This window comes from Meriones unguiculatus, chromosome 10 (genome assembly GCF_030254825.1).
Source record: "Meriones unguiculatus strain TT.TT164.6M chromosome 10, Bangor_MerUng_6.1, whole genome shotgun sequence".
Lineage (NCBI taxonomy): Eukaryota > Metazoa > Chordata > Mammalia > Rodentia > Muridae > Meriones > Meriones unguiculatus.
Window position 1 is genome coordinate 102,739,475 of NC_083358.1, and position 17,517 is coordinate 102,756,991.

Genomic DNA, 17,517 nt, shown 5'->3' on the forward strand with positions numbered 1-17,517 from the left:
ACACATTTTAGTCCGTTTCCCCACTTTCCTGTTGTCCTTACCTTTTCTAGATGTTTTCCTTTCTCTGCTTCTTACGTGCTCACCCTTCCCCTTTTTTGTTTCCATATCCTGAATTTTCCAGTACATCTCACATCAAGTTGCCAGTTTCTCATGTTGCACTCTCTTCATCAAGCTCTTGATCTAAGTTGCACTGTTCTGTGGTCCGGTCACCTCATACATCAGTGACATAAGAGTTGGTTCCCCTTCTGTGCAGGGTTGAGCAGCGCTTCTGTGCCTTCTGAAAGAATCCATGCTGATTCAGTCCACCCAAAGTGCCACCTTCAGGTGGGAGTGCGATGTCACTCTTCTTTTTCCACAATAGCAACAACCTAAGGCACCAACAACACTAAACATCTTAGGGTCCCTAAACGAGGACGGCCTGAGCACAGCCCCACATGTTTCACGACCTACGACAGCTTGTATTTGAGGGGGGAATTTAACCATGTATAGTTTGAGGTCTCTGAAGCTAGCAAACTAGCCAGTCCTAGTTGACACAGGTAACTCCCCTGAGTGAAGCTAAGTACAAAAGTGGTCTCCATGTAACCCCAACCATGACAGGGGTCTCATGTGATATCAGGCTCTTACTACCTGTTGAATGAATGTTTTAAGTCAATCGCAGCCCTTAGAGACTGAAAGGGGGTAAGCGAGGGCATCGACTGGTAACACTCATTTGCCTGAATTGCTTCTGTCGCCTCTCTAAGTCAGTATGTAGTGTGCCTGAGTGATTCCGGGACAAGGAGGTCACTCTGTTTCCAGTTAACTTGCCCAGATTTAAAAGAGAATTACCCCTCCCATTGGTCTGAGGTACCTCTCTAGCTGTGAGCCTTGGCCCTGAGCCCCTAGCTGTACAGAACAGAAGAGAGGGGTCATTTCCTTCACTATCACTCACCTTGAGTCCCCCACTGTTCAGGGGCAGGTGTAAGGCCCTGGGTTATGCTGAAATAGTCTTGAAACAGAAGCACCATCATGAGGGGAAGACAGTCTTTCCCTTGGCCCTCCTCAAGTCCCAACCTCTGTGATTACAAGCTGTGAGGACAAAGCTCCATGCATGGGACATCACGTATCTTGTCACACGTGATAAGATAACCCAAACAGACAGCCATAAAAGCACGTGGAGCTACTCACCTCATCAGCCACGAGTTTGGCTCTGTTACATCTAGCCACTGACCCCGCCTTGTCCCTAGGGAAGGGCTCAGGCTCAAAAGGCTTGGGAGGGTCTGCTTGAAAGGACACTGCTGACGTTGATCTGGGCAAGGCCCATGGGGATGGGTTGTATTTCTGTGAACCATGACTCAGGGCTCTGAAGCCACTGGTGGCTCTATGGAGGAGCACGTGGAGGCTCAGAGGCAGAGGTTAGGGAGCTGAGTGCTCAGCAGAGGGAATGATCTATTACAGTAAATCACTCTCAACCATAACAAGACAGAGTGTCTTTGGAAATTCTTGTATTTCCTTAAATAAAAACAAAACCTCTCCAACAGGAAACAATCTTAAGAGTATGCAGTCTCTGGGGCTCGTTCACTTCATCCTCTAGTCTTTTATTTATATTTATTTTTGTTTTTATTTTTTTTTAGGAGGCATGGAGGAGAGTTAGAGGTAAGTTTGTGAATGACAAGAAGACTATTCCCAGAAAGGAAATATAAGGCCTTTGACTCTGTGGCCTTATAAGGCCAAGAGACTAAGGTTTCTCCAGGGCAATAAAAAGAATAGAAAATGTTATGGATCAATTTATCTCCCTAGCAATTTTTCTCTCCTATGTAGCTTTACTCTCTGGACTCTGAAGAAAACAAGGAAGACCCCCTCCTCGTATGTTCAAGGTGGGAAGCTACCTATAAATTACTGATAGCATACTCTAATACTCCCAGTAATACACACACACACACACACACACACACACACACACAGAGAGAGAGAGAGAGAGAGAGAGAGAACAGTTTTTTTAAGACTAATTAGGTTTTGTTGAGTACCGCTGTATATCCAATGCTCAAAAATTTCACAAAACCTAAGCTGGTTTTATTGTGCTTGGATCTGAAATATCCCAAAGTTCTTATATTGAAGTCTTGATTCCAGTATAGAGCTGTTCAGAGTTGGTCTTTGGGATGCAACAGGTTGTGAGTTCTCTGGACTCATCAATAGACTCATAGCTTATGAGGCTGCCATGTGGTGGCGGAAATGTTAGAGGGTAGGGTCCACTCAGAGGAAGTAGGTCATCATGGAGTTGTGCTTTCTCTCTCTCTCTCCCTTCTCATTCTCTCTCCCACTCCCACTCTCTCCCTTCCTCCCCCCAGCTCTCTCTCCTGGATGCCTTGAGGTAAGTAGCTTTGCTCCATCACACATGCTTGTGATATTCTATCTCACCTGGAAACAATGGAAGCAAGTGACCATGGGCTGAGTCCTCTGAAACCATGAGCCAAATAAATCTTTCTTCCTTATGGCAGGACCGCTAGTTTGGAAACAGTGATGGAGACTTATTCAACTCCCTTTCTACCCCCACCCCTGCTGGAGAGAAACGTGATGGTTCAGGATACAGAATGACAAGAAGTCCCATTGTCAGGGACCAGAGATGAGTGAGCCCAGTATCTTGCTTAGTTGGGTTGCCTGGGAACCAGTCAGTTCTTGGGCTTCAGAGGAGGGTACATACTGTGGGTGGCAGATGGCAATGCCTTTGCCTTGAAGTCTCTCTAATTTCTCTGTGATCTCAGGATCTAGCTAGCACAGGTACATGATTGATGCCTTCTAATATTTTCTAAGTTGGAAGGAGATCAGCCCTAGGGAAAGAGGGGAAGTCTACACCTGATAGGCATATCCAAGATTGCCCTCTCATTTATGTTAGCTTGGGGACAATAAGCATCAAATCCTAGCATCACCTAGGTTGGAGACCTTTGTATGTCTATTCTCATAATTATCTTCAGATAGTGTGTTGTCATATTTGTTTCAAAAATATTTCTTTTATTTTTTTAAGGTTTTGATATAATTACATGATTTTTCCTTTCCCCTGTCCAAAGCCTCTCATATACCTTTCCTTGCTCTCTTTCAAATTCATGGCCTCATTTTTCATTAACTGTTGTAACATGTATATGTATATAGACATGTGTTCATATATATATATATAGCCTGATCAATTTATGTAATGTTACTTGTATGTATGTTTTCAGGACTGACCACATGATATTGGATAACCAACTGGTATGCTTATTCCTGGGGAAGCCTATTTCTCATTCTTTCAATATCACGTAGTTGCCTGTAGTTCTTTGTGTAGGGTTGAGGCCTTCTGGGATTTCCCCATCTACTTGGCTATGTCTATAGCCAAGTGTTGTTCTTGCTCAGCTCATGTTTAGGCAGTATTGTCAGTGAGACTTAATGGATGTAACTTCTGACGTTCCTGGGGAACACAATCTCACAGCAAACCCCAGTCTTTCTGCCCCTTGTTCCACAATGTTCCTTGAGTCCTAGGTGTGGGAGTTGTTTTGTAGATGTGTCTTTTGGGATGAAGTTCCACAATTCTGCATTTTTATTGGTTGTAGTTTCCTATTTGTTGCAAAGAAAACTTTTTGATGAGGGGTGAGGTCCACACTTATCTGTGAGTATATGGACAGATATTTAGGATGTAGTTAGGGATTATACTGGTTTAGTAAAGGGTCAGCTGTAGGTTCTCCTCCAATAATCATGACTTCACTAGCCTTCAGTAATTGCTTAGGTTTCCAGTACAAGGCATGATTTCATTCTATTTGTGCAAGTGTTAAACACAATTAGAGAGCTGTTGGTTACCACCAAGGTAGGTATGCCACTATTGTACTCTTAAATTTATTGTACCATGCTGGTCACTGTTGTGGTTTGTGTCATACTTGGTGGAACTGTTGGCTACTTCTCTCTTGCAAGTTTGTATGGTGCCTGCTGGTACTATGGAAACTAATCCTCAAGGAGAAGCCATTCAGGTCAGTTTCAGTAAAGGGTTTCTCAGCCCCATGTCTGAAATGTATGGTGTTTTCAGCAATAGGGACTTACCTTCCACCTCTATTTGTCTCTTTGGGAGAGACAAATAGGGGCAATAGCAATGGACTATATTTTTTGTGAGTCTCTTGGGCAAACCTGGCCAAGAACTCCAAAAAGGGCTTCTCATGCCTGGTGTTGGGGGTTTTGTTAGATGGTCTTTGGCTTGGGGGGGGGGCTCATCTGCCTAGATGTGGAAATTTTATTTAAGTTATATATGTATATTTATATACTGACCTATATGTGTTAAAGGTAGGTATTTTTAGATAGATAATATGATTCCTTGTGACTTTTCCAGACATACTGTTATTTTACTCTTCTTCCTCCTTCTGTAGTTATCCCCCCAATTAGAGTCCTCTCATTTTCCTCATTTGCTTCATCAGATCACTTGCAGTCAGCATTTCTCTTCTCTATTGATCCCTCACTCCCTTCCCATCCTAACAATGGTTCCTTTTCCTAGTTTTTGCGGTTACTCTAGGATCTGTGCTCACATCTGAAGATTTGGATCTAAGAGGCTAGGGTGAAAGAGAACGTGCAACATTTATCTTTCTGGATCTGGATTACCTCACTCAATAGGATCTTTTCTAGTTCCACCCATTTACCTGCAAATTATATGATTTCATTTTTCTTTACAGCCGAATAGTATTCCATAGTGTCTATGTACCACATTTGCATTATCTGTTCATCAGTGGAATGACATTTAGCTGTTTCTATTTCCTAGCTATTGTGACTAGAGCAGCAACAAACATGGCTGAGCAAGTATCTGTGGAACAGGACATCTAATCCTTTTGTATGTGCCAAGGAGTGGTATGGATGTGTCATATGGTAGATTTATTTTTTCGCCCTTTGGGAATTCTCCACACCAATCCCCATAGTTGCTGCACCAATCTCTGATCCTGTCAACAGTGAACCAAGGTTTCCTTTTCTCTGAATCCTCCTTAGCATTGTTAGTTTTTCCTTTGATCTTTGCCGGGGTAAAATGAAATCTCAACATTGTTTTGATTTGCCCTTCTCTAATTGCTATGGAAAATGAACATTGAGATGTTTCTTAGCCATTTTTTTTTTTTAACTTTTGAGAACCCTCTGCTCAGGTTTCTTGAACAAAATGAGTCCTACTCAGAAAGTCCTTTCATACACCTATGTCATATGTAGTACTGACTATGTTTTCTTCTGGGAATTCAAGTATTTCAGGTTTCACAGTAGATATTTGACCAACTGAGAGTTAATTCTGTTCAAGGTCTTTTTTTAGTCTTCTGCATGTGGACATCCAATTTTCCCAGCACCATTTGGTGAAGATGCTTTCTTTTCTTCAGCATGTTTCTGGCATCTTGTCAAATATTAAATGGCTAAAGTCATGTGGACTCGTGCTTGCATCTTCAGTTCTGTTCCAGCTCTGTTGGTTGAAATGTCTGTTTTAGTACGAGCACTATATTGCTTTTATTGTTACAGATCTGTACTATATCTTGAGATCTGAAATGGTGAACCTTCAGCATTGTTTGTCTTCCTCAGGATTGTTTTGGCTATCTGGGGTTTTTCTGATTCCACATGAATTTTAGGTTTTTTTTTTTTAATTTATTTCTGTGAAGAATGAAATGGGGATTTTGATTTATTTGCATTGAATCTATAAATGGCTTTTGGTAAAGTGGTAATTTTTCAATATTTTACCAACCTGTGAGTATGGGATATCTTTCCATTTTCTATTGTCTTTATCTCTAATGCTCCATTGTAGAGGTTCTTCACTTCTTTGGTTAGCTTTATTCCTACACATTTTACTTTCTTTGAAGCTATTGTGAATAGGTGTGTGTCCATGATCTCTTTCTCTGTATGTTTGTTGTTGTATAGAAAAGCAACTGATTTATGGTGGTTGCTTCTGTATCCTGTCACATTGATGAAATTGTTTATTGCTTCTAGAAGTTTTCTAGTAGAAATTTTGAGATCTCTAATGAACAATATCAGGTCATCTTCAAACAGGAATAGTTTGACTTCTTTTCCTATTTGTATTCCTTTAATTTCCTTCTCTTGCCTTATTGCTCTAACCAGTCCATTGAGCACATTATTGAAAAGGAGTGGAGATGCTGGACACTCTTTGTGACTTCAGTGGGATTGTTTCAAATTTTCTGCACTTAGAATGATGCTGGCTGTAGGTTTCTCATAGATAGATTTTATAATGTTAAAATATATTTCCTCTATTTCATTCTGTAGGATTTTTATCATGAAGGCATGTTGGATTTTGTCAAAGTCATTTTTTTTTTGTTGTTCTATTGAGATGATCATGTGATGTTTTTTCTTTAAGTCCATTTATGTAGTTTATTACATTTATTGATACATTTGTTGAATCATTTTTACATTTTAGGGAGAAAGCCACCTTGGTTATGGTAGATAGTCTTAATGTCTGTCTGTATTTTGCTTGCAAGTATTTTGAGCATTTTCGAATCTATGTTTCTCAGGAATATTGGTCTGTAGTATTCTTTGTTGCTGTGTTCTTTACTTGATTTTGGTATTAGAGTCATCCTACCCCCCCCCTTTTTTCAAGACAGTGTTTTTCTGTGTAGCCCTGGCTGTCCTAGCACTCACTCTGTAGACCACGCTGGCCTTGAACTCACAAAGATCCACCTGCCCCTGCCTCTCAAGTTCTGGAATTAAAGGCATGTTCAAGTATGTCCACACTCCCCACTTTTCAATTCTTAATCCAGAATTTTTTTATTCCTATTTTAATCTCCTTAGTTGTTATGGGTTAGTTGGGTTGTTGACTCGCCTTGGTTTAATTTTGGTGGCTGGCTGGGCTAAATCTAGAAACTTTTCAATTTCCTTTAGGTTTTCCAAACTAATGGAATATAGCTTCTTTTAATATAAGATTCTTATAATATTCTGAATTTCTTTGCTGTCTGTTGTAATGGTCCTCTATTTATTTCTGATTCTGTTAATTTGGGTCCTTTCTTTTGGTTGGGTGGGCCAATGGTCTGTCAAACTTGTTTGTCTTCTCAGAGAACTAACTTTTATATTTGTTGATTCTTTCTATTTGTTTCATTAATTTCTGCTCTGATTTTTATTATTTCTTGCCATTACCTGGTTTTGGATTTGGTTTGTTCTTGTTTTTCCAACTTTTTGAATTGTACCATTAGGCCATTTGTTTGTGTTCTGATTTTTCACTGTAGGCATGTACAGTTATAAATTTTCCTTACAGGACTGCTTTCAAAGAGCCCCAGAGGTTTTGTTGTGCTGTTATTCATTTTTTATTTAGTTTCAGAAAATTTTTCATTTCTTTTTTTGATTTTTCCCTTGACCCATCCATCATTCATGATGAGTTATTTAATTTCCATGCCTCTGTGTAATTGCTAGAGATTTGTTTGCAGTCAATTTTAAGTTTTATGGCATTGTGGTCAGACAGGATACATTGAGTTATTTCAGTCTTTTAGGATTTGTAAAGATTTGTTTTATGTCCCAGGATGTGGTCTATTTTAAAGAAGCTTCAGTGTGCTGCTGAGTAGATTGTATATTCTTCAGTGTTCTAGTGTACCTTAGTTTGGGTTCTATTGGCGTGAAGAGACACCGTGACCACGAAAACTCTTATAAAGGAAAACATTTAATTGGGGCTGGCTAACAGTTCAGAGGTTCAGTCCATTATCATCATGGCAGGAAGCATGGTGGTGAGCAGGCAGACATGGAGCTGGAGAGGTAGCTGCGAGCTCTACAGCTGGGTTGGCAGGCAGCAGGAAGATAGAAAGAAAGACACTGGGCCTGGCTTGAGCTTCTGGATCCTCAAAGCCCACCCCCCCAGTGGCATATTTTTTCCAACAAGGTCACGCCTCCCAATAGTGCCATTCCCTGTGGGCCTATGGGGTCCATTTTCATTCAAACCATCACAGGGAGGAATATTCTGTACATATATGTTAAGTCCATTTAATTCACAATGCCATTTAACTCTGGTGTTTTTTTTTTTCCAGATAAACTGGCTATTGGAGAAAGTGGAGTACTGAAATTTCCTATTATTAATGGGTTAGTATTAATCTGTGTCTTGTAGAATTTTATGGAATTGGATGCACCAGAATCTGATGCCTATCTGTTTAATATAGTAATGTCTTCTTGTTTAATTATTAACTTGATTAGAACAAAATGCCCTCTTTGTCTCTTCTTCTTGGTTTTAGTTTGAAGTTTATTTTGTCAGATATTATGCTAGGATTTATACTTGTTTCCTGGTCCCATTTATTGGATTTTTTCCATCCTTTTATTCTAAGTGGTACCTAGCTTTAAAGCTGTGTTTCTTATAGACAACAGACAGGTGGGTTCTATTTCTTGATCCATTCAGTCATTTGATTGGAAAATTGAGGCATTAGTATTTATATTTATTATTGAAATTTGTGTGTGGTGGTCATTGTGTTGTTTTCTTTGGGTGTTTTGTTTTCAGTGATACTTGTGTTTTAGTAATATGGCTTTCTACTTCTTTTCACAGTCTCTAGGCTGTGCTCATTTCTTCAGTTTGAATGTTGCTTCTTATATTTTCTTTAAGTTTAGTTTGATAAATATAAGCTTTTTAAAACACTATTTATACAGTGAAAAGTTTTTCTTTTGAAGTCAATGATGGCAGATAGTTTTGCTGGGTATATTAGTTTAAATTGGCCATCATGATCTTTTGCTTTAGTATTTGGAATACATTGCTCTGGGTTCTTCTGGCTTTCAAAATTTTTATTAGAAACCTATCAAATGGGTTATCCCTCTATGTGCTGTGTGCTTTTTCTTTTGCAGTTTTTAATATGCTTTCTTTATAATTTAGTGTTTTAGCTAGGATATGCAGTAGGGATTTTCTTTTCTGTCTTGTATATTTGGTGTCCTGTGTGCTTCTTGTATCTGTATAGATATGTCTTTCCTTAGTTTGGGGAAGGTTTTTCTATCATCTATTTAAAGATCTGGTCTATGCCGTTGAATCTGGGACTCTTCTCCTTGAACTTGAAGATTTGCAGTTTTTGTTGTGTCCCATCTACTGTATGCTTCTTTTCTATATCTAACTCCCACACCCTCATGACGCTAGTTTATTTGTTCTAGATTCTCTACTTTGTCTTCAAGTCTTGATATTCTATCTTCTGCTTTATTCATTCTACTTGTAAGGATTTACTTTGAGTTTTCAATTTTTTTCAATACCATTTTCATTTCTGTTTGAGTCACTTCAACATTCCTATTTCTTTACTGAATTTCACTTTTTAGCCCTAGATTTTTCTTGTCATTTTCATCAGTGATAGGTTTGTGTTTTCTTGGGCATCACTTACATGTTTTTTTCTTCTTACGTTCTTTCTCCTTTGATTTTATTGATGTTTCTTTATGTCTTCTTCAGATTCCTTAAATTCTCAAATGAAGTTTATGATTTTTCTTTTAAATTCTGTGTTCTGGTGTTCATCTAGGTAAATATCATTGGAAAACACTTTTATTGGACTGGTATGTTTTGGAGGTGAGATGCTGGTTTGATCTTTCATGTTTGTATTGTTTGTGATGAGACCTGGCCATGTTAGTTCCATTCCTGGTACAGACTGAGCAAGTTAGGGCAGAAGAGAGAATGTATAGGCAGGCTGAGTCGAGAAGTTGGAAATGACTTAGGAGAAATAAAGTCAGGTGGACAGAGGGGACTAGGAATAAAAGCAGATGTACAAGATGTGCCTTCTGGTCCAAGCCTTAGTATGGAGGTTAATCTGTCTGGGTGCAGAAATTAGATGTACTGTAGGAGGAGCCTATGGGTTGGGGACAGGCAGGAAAGGTCATGGAGGAAGTCTAGAGACTTCCTGTGGCACAGGCAAAGGTGGCCAGACTAGGCTGGGACACAGGATGTGGGACCTGGGCTAGCCTGGCAGGTTGGAAGGCATTCATAGAAGAGAGGATCAGTGTGTTGTCATTCTTGTCATTTTGTCTTTGATCAGGCTAGGAGGTGCTCCGATCTGAGGGTTCCTCAGACAGCCTTCCCATGGAGAAACATAATAGAGCTTCTGAGGACAGGACCTTGGGTGTGAATGTGGAGAAGTTTCTGCCTGTCATTTTGTTCTTGAGCAACTCCACCCAGACCCCAACACATGCTGTGGGCCAGGAAAGGAATGTAGATGAATCAGAAGAGCCTTGGGGGTGTAGCAGGCTTGCATAGCCTCCTCCCAGTGGTCCTGGTTAATCTCCATCAACCCTGCAGTTTCCATGACCATCTACTTTCTTTTTTCATTCTTTAAACAACAAAAAAAAAGAAAATTATATGAACTAAGATATTTTATTATAATTCTACAATGCATATATTATACTTTAAAAACTTCCTATTATCTTTCTTATCATTTTTCCACACACCCCTTTCCCTGATCCACACCCTAGTAATCCTTTTACTTTCATGCCTTCTGCCCCAGGGCCAGTTTCACATGCAATATTTGTCTTTGTGCATATGGCTTATGTACTTAACACAATGGTCTCCAGTTCTATCCATTTCTCTACAGGGGACATAATCTCATTCTTTATGGCTATTACTCCCTTGTGTATATGGGCCACATTTTATTTATTTATTCATCTGTTGGTGGCACCTAGGCTGATTCCACGAACAGTCTCATAATAAACAGGGATATGCAAGTATCCCTTTAGGAAGCTGACTTAGATTGTTTGGGGTTTGGGATAGTTACCCAGAGTGATATAGCTTGAACATACAGTAATTCTATTGTTAGCTTTTCTGAGGAACGTCCATATTAATTTCCAAGCTGGATGGACTAATTTATGTTCACATTAATAGTATGTAAGGCTGCCTATCTCTTTGTGTCTTTACCAGCATCTGTTGGGTTTTGCTTTCTTGATGATTGCCATTCTGATTGGGGTGAAATACAATCTCAGTGTTATATTGATTATCATTTCCCTGATTGCCAATGATACTGAGCATTTTTATTGTATTTAATGGCTATTTTATTTCTCCATTTAAAAACTGCTTAATTTGTGTAACATTTTTTCCAGTTGCCCACTTCTCTATGGCTTCATGCATCTGTATGTCTCTGGAGATGATGCCTCCTCTACTAGAGATGACCTGCCACAAACAATAGTTTGTTTGTCATATTTTACCCTTCAGTTCCAACACGCCTACCTGGAACTCTGTGCTTACATATGCAGAATTAAATTCTTCTTACCAAGTTACCACTCTCCTCCTCCTGGCTATTAATTCTTCATTAATTGTTTAATGTCTAGTTTTCTAGCTGGGCTGTGAGCCCACGGAGGTAAAATTTTTGCATTATTGATTTTTTTAATCTAGTCAGTGCAGTAAGTAGTAGGAACTCAATTCCATTGTTAAACAAACAGGTGGTTAAATGAATGAGCAGTAATAAAAGATAATACTGTTTAGCTCTAAATTTGCAAACAGTGTTCAGTGAACCTGGAATGAAAGGAAACAGACATCATGTTCTGTGGTCACCTGTTGATACTTCTTTCCAATAAGGAGGAACACTGAATGAGAAGTGTTGTTGAGTGATGGGATCCTCAAGTACTAAATAGAACTATTTAAATATCGAGAAGTAGCACTTAGCTTCCCTCATTGAGAACTGGTTTTTCCATCCACTTCAGTCATGTCTAGCACCTGAAGTCTTTTCCTGTCTTCTTCCTTATGCTTTTGTAGATGCTTAAGCATTTTCTGCTAAACAAAGAAAACAAGCAAGAACCCTCTAATTTCTTTGAAAGACTACCCTTAAGTCTGGGATGGCATCATTGCTCTATCAGGTCCATAAACTATACATGGAATATTTTGGTCTTCTCAAGGTATTGGTCAGTATAGTCTATGAAATGGTTGCAAACAGGATAGGGAGTCTGCATTAAAAATTATTGGATAGTTAGACTCAGAGAACATTGACTATAGAACTTTCTTCAGGCCTCCACTACACATGATATTTATTGATTATTTTTATCCACCACTAGATTATAAGTTCCATATTTGATTCATTTTTCTATCCAAATGCATTCTCAGCTCCTACATAGCCCTTGGCTTTAATGAACAAAGGCAGTGAACAAAAGATGTGGAGTGTGACTTCAGCAAACACAGAGCTCAGCTCTCTGTGAGAGGAAATTCCCAGTTAAGTCAGTGGCAGGAAAGCCAACAGGGTAATGGATTTGGTGGATAGTCAAAATAAATTTGCAGTGACTGCTTTGGGCCAATGTCACATACATTGGTGTTTCTTCTATTATCTTCAGGTTAGCCTCACTCTGCCTGGGTTCATCCTTCTCTGAGAGTTAAGAAAAACAATGTGTTGGATTACCAGATCAAGATTCAGAAATACACAGGACACTGGTCATTCATGTTGTTGAACACCCTAGGTTCTAAGTTTTAGAAGGAGCTTAAGGATTCCTTATTTCCTTACAGGATAACCAGAAGTGAAAAAAAAAAAAAAAAGAACTTATTTAAATGTGAAAAAGAAAAAAAACTGGGGTTGGGCTGAGTCAGCATTCTTTCTTCACTTCTTGATTTGAACAGTGCCTTTTAGTCTATTTCTTTTTACTTCCCTACTGAGTTGGCCATCAGATGGGCTTGTCTGAATGAGTTCCTAAAAGTTCTGCTGGTTTGCCATTTTAAGATCTGGTAGCTAACATTATATATTGGGTTGAAAATGGAGCTTTTGTTTGGCACTTTCTTGTTGTCTTCTTCCTTAAAGCCTGCATCACAGTGGGGGGGGGGGGCACCTAGCAGAAAGCACAGCTAATGTGTCAGCGCATGAGGCACTGTGCTAGACTCTGGAATATTACAGTGAGTCAGATAGAGTTTCTGGCCACACAGATCTTGTATCTTACCACTTAGCCAGATGACTTTGTTTAGGCTAAATAATTATGGAAAAAATGCAAGATGGAAGAGTCCTGGTTATAATAGTAAGAGGCAAAAACAGAATCAAGGGCACGATAATGAACCATGAACTTGAAGTGGAAATGCAGTGTGTGATGTGGGACCGGGAAAGTCTGTGTGATATGAGTCTGTGTTGATGGAAATAGGTGTCTATGTGTTTCAAAGAAGTTAATAGTCCGGCTAAAGTTAGGGTTGCTCAGCCTGCAGCTAGAGTATTCTGTTCTCTCCTGAACACTGCATTTACCTCATTTTTTTTTTGTGATTATATTTACGTACAGAAAACATAGCAGTGTACAGTTAACCCAGTTTAGTGGCGAGTTCTTTAGCCTTTCTTTGCCTTTTCCAGGTTGGCAATGCGAGCCACAGATTTAGGACCCAGGACGTTGCCTCCCCAGTGGCGGCAGATCTCATTGTAGCTGTTGTTGTAATCGGTCCTAATAGCCTCCATCAGCTTGGCTAGAGCACCCTTGTCTTCCGAGTTAACCTTGTGAAGGCGACAGTGGTGCAGGTCTTCCTGTGGACCAGCCACCTAGCCTGGCCTCTCCCTTGATGGTGCAGTAGGGACCCTATCTTTCTGCACAGGGCAGGTAGGAAAACCACCAGCTCAATGGGATCTACATGATGGCAGTCACCACCAGCTGAGCCTTCTTCTCCACCAAGATGGTGACTTTTGGCCCCTGCTCAAAGGACAGGTGCTCTCTCAGTGGGGACGTCCCCTTCCCCAGCAGCTTTCTTCTCAGCGTGGGCCAGTGGCCTCTGCTTCTTCTCCTGCTGTGTCTCTGGCCTGTACTTGTGGGCAAGCTTAAGCTGCTGGGCAGCTGTTTGCCCCTCCAGGGCCTGGGTGAACTGGTTAATGGCAGGAGGTACTTTGAGCTGCTTGTAAAATGGTCCTTTGCCGCTGCAGCCTAAAGTAGCAGGGCCATTTGACAAAGTGTGTGAGATCTCTTTTGCTTGTGTTGGATATTCTGCCCAATGCCGAAGTTCTTGGGCCTTTTCTCAAACAAAGGATTGACCACCTTTTTGGCCTCATCTTTCTTCACAACAGTGGGGGCCGGGGCCACCTTCTTCCCCTTGGCCTTCTTTACTTTGGGCATCTTGGTGGGATAGAAGAGAGAGCACATTCACCTCATTTTAAGGGGACAAATTAGAGTGTGTCCATGGAGGATAGGTTAGGATAGCAAAGGGTCTGCAAACCATCATACAGGGGGCTGAAGGACCTGGTGATGTTTAGTCTAGGAAATAAAAACTTGGATGGGAGAGATATAGCTCTTTTCAAAGATTTGTCATAAGGACAAGAGTGTGAGTCACCTCCTTCATTGTCCAGAGAGTGCTCCTGTGACAGCAGCTGAATGAATGGGTAGAGAAGTTGGGGAGGATCTTCAGTTCAAAATGAGCAGACACATTCAGTTGATGAACACTGAGTAGCCACAGACCAGGAATGGTCCCTTTGCTCAGCACTTCATACTCTTTCATCCCCTTTGCCTCCCCTTCCAGGAGCAAGAATTTTGCAGGTTTCTTCTCCTTCTCTAACACTCTCCTATCTCTGCTTTTTCCATGCCACTGTTAGAGAACAAACCGGTAGAGTCTCTTTCCGTGTAAGCGACAGGTAATGTTGGCAAACACTTTACAGGACCGACACTTAAATCATTAATCAGAGGATCCTCCCATATGACAGATGAAGAAGCAACAGCTAAGCACAGGTGTCTGGGCTAGTCTTCTGGAATTTTGCTTCTATACTTACTGTTCTGATCTCTCTGCCTCAGTTTTTTCTCCATCACTAAAAAACATATCCATCAAAAAAAAAAAAAAGGCAACATGTGCATTGTTAGTCTGGGTGGATGATGAAGGAGGAGGGTTCTTTCCCAGTAAAGGAGGCAAGGAAAAAGTCAGTATGTGGTCATTGGGTATGTTGAGGACAGTGGGGTTCAGTGTATCCCCAGGACCTGGCTCTGCTTGTCACAGGACATAGTGAACTATGCATAGTGTCTTAGTGAAAAGAAAGCAATGCTTGGCTTCATTCCACAGCCCCTGTGTATGGTAGGTTATTATTGTTGGTTTTTACTTTCTTGTTTCATTGGGGTCTGGTTTTTCTGTCTTAATCACGTCTTTATTATTTGAAGTAGGACTAAGTCTTACACAATGAATAAAGTAACTGAAAAGCTTCTTCCGCTAAAAAAAAAAGAAAAGAAAAGAAAAGAAAGAAAGAAAAAAAAAAAGAAAAACCACTTTTGTGATTCACCCCATATAAACCACAACCCAATAAAGCCACGATTAAAGTGGATGTAGGCTAAATCTCTCAATGAATGAGTTTCGCTTTCTGTTTTCACCGAGTCCTTTGATGTAGTTGGGCCCTCTTGCTCATGGCCCTCTGTTCTTACATGACTCTTCTCTGCCACAAATCTCAAGATTGAGTTGCTCAGCTCAATCTTGGCTAGCAGAAGATGGAGGAAAAAAGCTTCCTGGAACACGCAGAGCAAAGTCAGGAAAAATGACCCAAGTGAAGGTAAGCCCAGAGAAAGAAGATTCGCAGCAAGCTCCTGGCTTCTCCAGCTGGAATGCTTTCCTTTGCTGACTCCAAGGCTTCTGGAGCAAGTGAGCCACACGGGCTGGGAGTGACTTTTACCCCCATTTTCCTCTTCTGGATCTTGCTCTGTGTAGAATCACTTTGTAAAATTGAAAACAACAGCAGCAACAATAATGAAACACCAGTCTCCGAAACAAGATATTTTCAGAGAAATGTATATTTACTGCTTGAGGCTTACAGTCCACAGCACCATTCACCTGCATGTAAACCAGAGCTTTTCTGGGTGACGTTAATATATAACTTCTGGCAAACACAGGCAGTGTTTACTTTGATTCTAATGCTCTGAGCAACTATTAATGTAGAGCATTCACTCCATCTGGCCCGACAAACTTTGGGTGGTTTGAATTCTTTGCAATATTTTTTTTCCCCAGCAAATCTCCTCTTAGGGCAGTCATAAGCCTCATTTTTATTGTGTCCATGATCTTTTACCCAAAATAGTGATATTTTTATGTAATGGATCAAAGAAAGATTGTGATTATAGCAGGGACTATTATGAAACCAGAGAGGAGCCAACTAAAGAGAGAAGGAATAGAGCGGGTTATTTTTAAATAGCATTCTTCAAATATGACTGACTGTAAATAAACTGTATATTGTCCTTTGAGGGTAAGAGCCTGAAGTGGAAACACCACATATGGCCATCAGGAGATCTGGCACAAGGCTTCTGAATGTTTCAAGTGACTCTAGATATGGTTTGGCTATGGAATTCTTCGGCTTAAAGTTGCAGAAGACAGGATTTTTGGGAGCATTGGGAACTACTTGTTTTACACACCAAACTGTGACATTTTTCATTTTTACAACCATTACTGATGTCTGTAGAGAGAGTTTTGTAAACTGTCCTGGGTTTAATACAAACAACCCCTCTGGGAAGCTGTAGGATGGCCCTAAAGTCATGTGGAAAGGGTGACTTTTCATCCCCCATCATCAAGAAGATGAACAGAAGAGAGGGACTTGTTCAGAATCACGTAAGGACGGAGGCTTCACCATGTTTCCATGGTGACATTCTGTTTGTGACCAAGTCTTGTTTTTTTTTTCTCTCTCTGTCTCCAAGTAGGACCATTCTGCTTTTTTTTTTTTCCCCTCACCTGACCCACACTGTTCCCTGCAACTTGCTTTTGTCTTCACTTTCCCTTTGTTAGGAGTTCCTACTTTGGGAGAAGTTGGTGTCACTCTTATCACCGCATTCTTCCTGATATGTATTAGTCAGCTAGGCCTCCTTCTGACTTCTACCTTTCCGGGACAACAGATCTGACCTTGGAGGACATGGGCCAGGAGTTTAAGATTAGCTTTCCCAGGACTGCTAAGTAAAGTCTAAAGACCCAAGGAAAATGAACCTCACAAAAGTTCTCAGGCGAGAACTGAGGACCAGCCTGCTGAGAGGCTTTGCAGGGTCCCAGGCCTGGCTGTTCAGTTATGTGCTGTAAAGCAATAGCATTGGCTGTTGGGAATGCTTAGAATGTAGAAGCTCAGGTCCCAGCCCCCAGGTAGCATTATTAGACTTCTGAGTGCTTCTGGTGAGCATAAAATCTTGAGAAGTACAACTCAGAGAACCCAAAGCAAGGTCCAGGACCCAGTCAGGCTTGGCTGAGGGATTAGACCACAGTAATACCGGGAATGAGAGCAGGTCAGTAGCAAGCAGGGAGAGACAGGGGAGGTGGCAGGGCTGATTGCTGCCAATACGAGGGATGTTTGAGGCTGTCTTCGTGTACTGTGGGTTTGTGACTAGGGAATATGCAGATACACGAAGACTAGAAGAAGGGCATGAATCCTCCAGTCAGCCACCTACGAGACTGCAAAAGGACAGGGGCCCATCAAACTCCTCTATCTGCCCCAGACATGCCATGACACCTCATAGCTCACAGACATGTACTCATTCTTTGTGGAACTAAATAGAGGGCCCCGGGAATGCCAGCAGTTGTGTATTTTGAGTTTATCATCATAAAGAGTCACCTTTGCTTCTGCATTTCCTTCAGGGATGTCCTGGTGAAAGAGCAATGCTTGGATGTTTTGTTTAGCACAGGGCAAAGCAAAGCAAGACACCGTGCCGGATCACAGTGGACCCAGCCCTGCCGCCCTTGGGAGTTCAGGC

The 17,517-nt window shown here is 40.8% G+C and overlaps 1 pseudogene; it reads right to left on the reverse strand.

Moving 5' to 3' along the window:
- Positions 1-13,144: 13,144 nt before the first annotated feature.
- On the reverse strand, positions 13,145-13,941 carry LOC110564379 (large ribosomal subunit protein eL8-like; annotated as a pseudogene).
- Positions 13,942-17,517: the final 3,576 nt, after the last annotated feature.